Source organism: Procambarus clarkii, chromosome 2 (genome assembly GCF_040958095.1).
Source record: "Procambarus clarkii isolate CNS0578487 chromosome 2, FALCON_Pclarkii_2.0, whole genome shotgun sequence".
NCBI classification, from domain to species: Eukaryota; Metazoa; Arthropoda; class Malacostraca; order Decapoda; family Cambaridae; genus Procambarus; species Procambarus clarkii.
Window position 1 is genome coordinate 21,990,665 of NC_091151.1, and position 9,021 is coordinate 21,999,685.

Sequence of the window (9,021 nt, forward strand, 5' to 3'; positions counted from 1 at the left end):
TGTTGTATTATCATTAATTATTACTAAATCTACTAATCATTGTAGTGATTAAAATTAACCAAACGTAGAGTTCACATGTACTAATAATTACATCTGTACAATAAGGCTAGAATTCTTACGTCACCAGACGCCAGTATTGCGTCAGATTCCATTATAATAAACACAACTATATCCAGTGTGTCTGAGAATTGAATTTGATTCTCTATAAAACAACGGTGTTCTGAGTGATAATTATTTACAGATAAAATGATCTCCAACTAATGCCAAATAGAGCGTTTATAGTTATAACTGTTATCTGGTAATAAATTTAACGTCACGCGTGAATGCCCTGGAGAGACTTTAATTCATCTCCATTGCTCGTTTACCATTGTAAAACGGGCAAATAATAATATTTAACTCCTCTGAATAATAAACCCATCCTTATCCGAGCATTTTAATCACAACTGGGAGAAATGATAATATTCGTAGTAAATAATTTGTGTATCAAACGCAGGACGCGGAGCGGGGCAGGGGAGACGCTAGTACATGAGGCGACGTGCTCAGAGAGAGACGCCATTACCCAAGCCACCAGGGTAGACGCCACCAAGAGCTCCAGATGAAAGTCGCCACTGTGAGGTGTGAAGAACCTTTGCAGACAATAACTTAGCTGGTGTCAGTGTCATTTTACACAACGTGTTGAATTGTCAAGAGATTTAATTTGACATTCAGCGAGGAACCTGTTAAATTTGGTTCCGTGTAGCCCAAAGTGACCGGCCAGTGAAGCGCGTCAACATCTAGGCTAGGCTAGACACCACGTGTTCGTTACAACGACGCCTGAACCTAGGACGCGAACCTCGGCAAGCCTTAACTTACACAGTGCCCTATTAGCTAAGTACCTTTATTCCCATTTGATGCATCATCTAGGAGGGGGTTATAGCTGGGTAGCTTGTCGTTACACAGAGCGACTATAAAACACCACAGGTTATTATTTACCTTCATTATTTAATTTAATTTTCTTGAACATAGATGTCTAGCAGCTTAATCTGTTGCTACTGAATATAATTTGATTTACAGCGTGTGTGAAGAATTCTCCGAGCTGTCATTTCCCGTGTTAATCATCTCCCAGTGTTCCATGATGAGTCCAGGAGATTCCGAGGATGAGTCGTAACCGACTTCTTGGAAATCGTCTTCAAGCTAAGACCCTTTCCGTATTCCTTAAATTCCATTATCTGTAGTATTATTCATGCAGAGCACTGTTTCTTTGGATTGACATGTGTTTATTATAATTATTAATTTCTCATGTTATAATCTATGTTCTTATTGGTGATAAATATAATGATTCAATAATTGGTCATAGGATTAGATTATTGCATAATGGACTGGTGCACGAACCACACTAGTTCCTGGACATATGTGAAGTTCCAGTAATAACCCCCCAATGTAGGTGTTTGAGGCTTTGATTCAGTTAAATTATACAGCCCATTAATTTATATAAGTGATCATATTCTCTAGTATTTATCCATAGTTACTGGTTCATCTAGGAATTTTCTAATGATCATATTTTATTAGTTTTTTTTTTGAGATATATACAAGAGTTGTTACATTCTTGTACAGCCACTAGTACGCGTAGCGTTTCACTAGTTTCCCTCTTTACTATAAAAGCGGGTGGTCCTTCGTAATAGAATTTCATTACATTAATATTTAAATAAATAGAGTCAAGCCCCAAATGTCCCAAATTGTCCCACATTGTAGTTATTTGTATTGGGGCTTGGATTCAAAAACATATGCCAGCACTTATAGTCTTAGATCTAGACCTTTAGTCTCAACCATGCACTCACCAAACATCTATTGGCTAGATGTTAATGAGAATAACAACCCAGATGCTGCTTCTGCTAACAACACTGATACTGCTAGCATTAGTGTTGTCTGCTAGTATCAGTGATGTTGCTGACATCAGTGTTGTTGCTGAGATCAGTATTGCTGCTGACATCAGTGTTGCTGCTGACATCAGTGTTGCTGCTGAGATCAGTATTGCTGCTGATATCAGCATTGCTGCTGACATCAGTATTGTTGCTAGCATCAGTGTTGCTGCTGACATCAATGTTGCTGTTGACATCAGTGTTGCTGCTGTCATCAATGTTGCTGCTGACATCAGTGTTGCTGCTGTCATCAGTGTTGCTGCGGACATCTGTGTGGCTGCCAGCATCAGTGATGCTGCTGACATCAGTGTTACTGCCAGCATCAGTGTTGCTGCCAGCATCAGTGTTGCTGTCAGCATCAGTGATGCTTCCAGCTTCAGTGATGCTTCCAGCTTCGGTGTTGCTGCTGACATTAGTGATGCTTCCAGCTTCGGTGTTGCTGCTGACATCAGTGTTGCTGCTGACAACAGTGTTGCTGCTGACAACAGTGTTGCTGCTGACAACAGTGTTGCTGCTGACAACAGTGTTGCTGCTGACAACAGTGTTGCTGCTGACAACAGTGTTGCTGGTGACACCAGTATTGCTGCCAGCATCAGTGTTTCTGCCAGCATCAGTAATGCTGCTGACATCAGTGTTACTGCCAGCATCAGAGTTGCTGCCAGCATCAGTGTTGCTGCCAGCATCAGTGTTGCTGCCAGCATCAGTGTTGCTGCCAGCATCAGTGTTGTTGCTGATTTCAGTGTTGCTGCCAGCATCAGTGTTGCTGCTGACATCAGTGTTGTTGCTGCCAGCATCAGTGTTGCTGCTGACATCAGTGTTGCTGCCAGCATCAGTGTTGCTGCCAGCATTAGTGTTGCTGCTGACATCAGTGTTGCTGCCAGCATCAGTGTTGTTGCTGCCAGCATCAGTGTTGCTGCTGACATCAATGTTGCTGCCAGCATCAGTGTTACTGCCAGCATCAGTGTTGCTGCCAGCATCAGTGTTGCTGCCAGCATAAGTGTTGCTCCTGACATCAGTGTTGCTGCCAGCATCAGTGTTGTTGCTGGCAGCATCAGTGTTGTTGCTGCCAGCATCAGTGTTGCTGCCAGCATCAGTGTTGTTGCTGCCAGCATAAGTGTTGTTGCTGCCAGCATCAGTGTTGCTGCCAGCATCAGTGCTGCTGCTGACATCAGTGTTGCTGCCAGCATCAGTGTTGTTGCTGACTTCAGTGTTGCTGCCAGCATCAGTGTTGTTGCTGACTTCAGTGTTGCTGCCAGCATCAGTGTTGCTGCCAACATCAGTGTTGCTGCTGCCAGCATCAGTGTTGCTGCCAGCATCAGTGTTGCTGCTAGCATCAGTGTTGCTGCTGATATCAGTGTTGCTGCTGACATCAGTATTTTTGCTAGCATCAGTGTTGCTGCTGACATCAGTGTTGCTGCTGACATCAGTGTTTCTGCTGACATCAGTGTTGCTGCTAGCATCAGTGTTGCTGCTAGCATCAGTGTTGCTACTGATATCAGTGTTGCTGCTAGCATTAGTGTTGCTGCTGATATCAGTGTTGCTGCTAGCATCAGTGTTGCTGCTGATGTCAGTGTTGCTGCTAGCATCAGTGTTGCTACTGACATCAGTGTTGCTGCCAGCATCAGTGTTGTTGCTGACATCAGTGTTGCTGCCAGCATCAGTGTTGTTGCTGACTTCAGTGTTGCTGCCAGCATCAGTGTTGCTGCTAGCATCAGTGTTGCTGCTGATATCAGTGTTGCTGCTGACATCAGTATTTTTGCTAGCATCAGTGTTGCTGCTGACATCAGTGTTGCTGCTGACATCAGTGTTGCTGCTGACATCAGTGTTGCTGCTGACATCAGTATTTTTGCTAGCATCAGTGTTGCTGCTGACATCAGTTTTGCTGCTGACATCAGTGTTGCTGCTGACATCAGTGTTGCTGCTGACATCAGTGTTGCTGCCAGCATCAGTGTTGCTGCCAGCATCAGTGTTGCTGCCAGCATCAGTGTTGCTGCCAGCATCAGTGTTGCTGCCAGCATCAGCGTTGCTGCCAGCATCAGTGTTGCTGCCAGCATCAGTGTTGCTGCCAGCATCAGTGTTGCTGCCAGCATCAGTGTTGCTGCCAGCATCAGTGTTGCTGCCAGCATCAGTGTTGCTGCTAGCATCAGTGTTGCTGCTGATATCAGTGTTGCTGCTAGCATCAGTGTTGCTGCTGATATCAGTGTTGCTGCTGACATCAGTATTTTTGCTAGCATCAGTGTTGCTGCTGACATCAGTGTTGCTGCTGACATCAGTGTTGCTGCCAGCATCAGTGTTGCTGCCAGCATCAGTGTTGCTGCCAGCGTCAGTGTTGCTGCTGTCATCAGTGTTGCTGCTAGCATCAGTGATGCTGTTTCTGCTGCCAGATTATGTCGGTCTGCATCAGGTGTTAGTATCTATACTGATGTGTCAGCTCTATCAATGAAACACTGACCCCAAACATTCTATCCAACTTTTTACCTAGTTCATCATTGACTAATTTACCAGTAATTGTTTCATTGCCCACGATGAGAGCTTTCCCAGTGGCATTAGGACTGCCAGGTTCAGCTGGGTTCATCTTCCATCAGCAAGTTCATTTTTGGCTGAATCTTTTTTTTTTTTTTTTTTTAGATATATACAATAGTTGTTACATTCTTGTACAGCCACTAGTACGCGTAGCGTTTCGGGCAGGTCCCTGGAATACGATCCCCTGCCGCGAAGAATCGTTGTTACAACGATTCTTCGCGGTTTACAGTACAGTACACATTTTACTGTTGAGTTAAACAGAGGCTACAGTTAAGGATTTGCGCCCAGTAAATCCTCCTCGGCCAGGATACGAAGCCATGACAAAACGCTCGCGGAACGCCAGGCGAGTGTCTTACCACTACACCACGGAGACTGGTGACAAGTCAATCTTATCCCAAATCAAATGCCTCGCCCCGCTGACTCCTTGCCACTGACAGACAGTGTCACCATTAACAGTGTCAGCGTAAATGTCGGACTGAGCAAAGCTGGTAATAGTCCCAGACCAGATGGAATATGTAGGCCCCATTTTTAACTGTTCACTAGGTATTACTCGGTGATAAATGCCTATGATTTATGCATTTCTATATACATGTACATGTATACACATGTACATGTGTATACATGTGCACATGTAGTGTAAGTTATATACTTACAGAAAAGAATGACAAATTATATTGATTGAATAAAAGGTAATTGGTAGCATTTTTATGAAAGTTGGCCCTCTGCGACCATTCATTGACCCCCCCCCCCTCCTGACCAAGCCTGAGCATAACCACCTGGCATGACCCCCCCCTCCTGACCAAGCCTGAGCATAACCACCTGGCATGACCCCCCCCCCTCCTGACCAAGCCTGAGCATAACCACCTGGCATGACCCCCCCCCCCTCCTCCTGACCAAGCCTGAGCATAACCACCTGGCATCTTTCACGTGATACGTCTTGCTAGTAAGAGAGAAACAGTGCAGTCACACTTGCCAGGTACAGTCCGTGTGGCACAGTGGTAAGGCACTCGTCTAGCGCTTCATGAGCGCTTTTTGGCCTGGGTTCGTATCTCGGCCGGTAGGTTTGACTGGGCGGCAGTCATTAACTGTAGTCTATGTTCACCCAGCAGTGAATGGGTGCCTGGTTGTTAAACGATTTGGTGTGTCGTTTTCTGGGGAAAATTAAGATTAAAGTTTGGCCTCGATAAAAGCCAAACATGGATGCATACACTCTGGATTCCTGTCCCCAGACGCAGTGAATTATTATTTCTCTAGTGGCCTCAACGGGGACAGGAAGTCGGTGGCTTGTCAAAGGTGCCCACTCTATCTTGAAGAAATATTCATACAACTTTCTTAGATCTGCAGAGTTTCATATTAATTAAATTCTGATTTTTGTCTTGAACATTCCTAATACTTTGATAGAAGTGTTCCTCATCTTTTAAATTTTCTTTCTCAGAAATCAAAGAAAATTGTAAATATTTTTTGGCACACTAAAGAAGAATTAAATTTGTCTGCGCATTATTTTCTTAAACAATTTGGTGAGCTATTAAGCAATTGTTTGTTATTTTAGATTTAGCTATTCGGAACAAAAAGTTTCATACAACACGGGCTATAATAAGCCCGTAGTGGACTTACCTGTCACAGGAGCGGTTCCTCCAAAACTCAGTTAATGAATAATAACATATAATAAGGATTATATGTTAAATAGGAAATAACTGGGAGTTTTTACCACGTTTCTGATGTTGACCTGACCATATGTAAACTGTGCAACCCGTCCTCGACTCAAGTCCATTTCATCCAGCGGTCGACCCCAAACACGCATTGATAAATTTTTACATGTTGTTCATTCAAAACAGGAATTTTCTCAAATATAAATTTATATTATAATATATTATCATATTGTGCATATATAGGCATAGGTTAGGTTCGGTTAGGTTTGGTTTTTGTCTAGTGTTGTTTAACCCCCGTTTGGTTGTCACAGAGGAAAATGTATATATATTGCGCTTAGCATTGTTAATGCGTGGCCACGTCTGTGGTAGAAAATAATAATAGTGAAAAACTGCTCAGTTCTTGATAACTTCACCCTCACTTGGGGTTGGATCTGTGAAGAAAGAGGCACTGACGCCTTATAGAAAGAGAGACGAAAAGAACCCGAATTATTGGCAAAGAAAGGTCATAACAGGCGTCATCTTGGGACTGAAGAAAATTTATGTCATAATAATAGGTAGTTGGGTCATTAAAAGCTTTAAAGAAGAGCAACAATGATAACAGAAAACTGAGAACCACAAAACAAATCAGTGAATACAAACCTGGGTTTCCCTATTCCTGTATGACACAATTACAGCGAGGGACCATCTGGCTACACAGTGCTGGGGCGAGGAGAACCCGCCCTGCATCACTCCTGCCCTGTGACGCGCCTCCGCTTCACTCATGTTCACCTTCTCCTCAATTGCCAAATTACCACCTGTCGGTAGACATGGTTGCAAGTGGGAGATTGGTTAGCCACCAATCACATATACAAGGTGTGCAAGCACATGTACTGCCATTGGATAGTGAGTGCATAAATGAAATAACTAAAGTATTTGTTAAAACAAATACACTCAATTTGAGTATTACATGTAATGTTTAGGACTAACCTATTTCATATCCTCACCAACATGCAACTCATAAATACCTACATATATAGGAATAAGAGGATACAAGGCAACTACAAGCACATATCAAGTGGCGGATGTCTCTACAGTATTTGAATGAGATATCATAGTCATGATTAATTTCAACACCCTATAAATTGAATGAGAAACATATATTTACTTGGCAATGAAGATACATGGAGCACTAAACTAGATGAAGCCAGAGAGTGAAACTTTCAGACGCATGTAACATAAGCAACGAGGTTCAAAGTAAATGGCATTTTGTTTAGGTTAGACATCACTCCACAAAGAATAAGACATGTTGAATGAATAGAAAACTAAGTACAAGTAGGTGCCCATGAATAAAAATGAATTTTGGAGAATTGATTTTTCAATTACCATCAACAGTGAAAAGAAACATAAGAAAGATCGAGAAAATTCGTGATAGAATTATTAATCTTACTTTTTCGGTCATATTTAATAATATATGTCTACAGGAAAGACTGCTACCAAAATATACTAATATATATATATATATATATATGCAACAATGATCACAAAAACACTGATCCAAGTATGCAGAATAACCACATATGAAAAATAGAAAATGCTTAACGCGTTTTCGGCTAATTCGCCTTCATCAGAGCAAAGTAGAATCAAAGTACGTTGATTCTACTTTGCTCTGATGAAGGCGAATTAGCCGAAAACGCGTTAAGCATTTTCTATTTTTCATATGTGGTTATTCTGCATATATATATATATATATATATATATATATATATATATATATATATATATATATATATATATATATATATATATATATATATATATATATATATATATATATATATATATATATATATATATATATATTTGTTGACTTACTGTGGGGAACACGGGCCACAGGGATATATATATATATATATATATATATATATATATATATATATATATATATATATATATATATATATATATATATATATATATATATATATATATATATATATATATATATATATATATATATTAAATATGACCGAAAAAGTAAGATTAATAATTCTAACACGAACTTTCTCGATCTTTCTTATATTTCTTTTCAGTGTTCATGGTAATTGAAAAATCAATTCTCCAAAATTCATTTTTATTTCTAGTCTGACGCGACACTTCAGCGCGTTTCGTAAAACTTATTACATTTTCAAAGACTTTAGTTTACACACACACAACTGAACTATAACTGAATAGAGCTTAAACATCTTCGATTTTTTTTATACCTGCTTTTGGGTGAGGTGATATGTTACAACAGTTTTGCATGAGGTGAAAACAAACTTTCAACACAAGACAGAACACGAAATAATGGTTATTGAAGGTGAGAATGGAAGTAATTGCAGAGGGCCTATTGGCCCATATTTCTTGAAGCTTCTATATTGGAGCGGAGTCTTGAAGTGGGTAGATTCTACCTCCTTCAGGTAGATTCTACCTGAAGGAGGCATCTCAAATGCCTCCTACAGCTCCTGCAGAAGTCTGACATCAGGTACCTGTGTAAAAATGTCGTCAAGATACCTGCAGTATATGGCCGGTTTCAAGTTCATGTCGACTAAGACTTTTTGCTCGATGGTACCCATGTAGAAGTTCGTAAACAGGACACCTAGGGGAGAACCCATGGCGACCCCATCTACTTGCTTATACATGTGCCCATCCGGGCTCAAGAAGGGTGCCTCTTTAGTTCAAGCTTGGAGTAGTTTCCTTAGAATGTTTTCTGGTATGTCAAGAGGAGTACAGGCCAGATCACGATACACTCTGTCCGCTATCATCCCTATTGTTTCATCCACAGGTACGTTGGTAAACAGTGATTCTACGTCCAACGAGGCTCTTATCCCTGTAGCCCGTGTTCCCCACAGTAAGTCAACAAATTCCTTTGGAGACTTCAGGCTGAAGGTGCAAGGGACATAAGGAGTCAGCATGCCGTTTAGTCGTTTCGCCAG

General features: G+C 41.2%; 1 pseudogene; it reads right to left on the reverse strand.

Annotated features, from left to right (window-relative positions):
* Positions 1-9,021, reverse strand: part of LOC138365878 (beta-1,4-galactosyltransferase 4-like) — a 113,167-nt pseudogene that overhangs the window by 94,311 nt on the left and 9,835 nt on the right.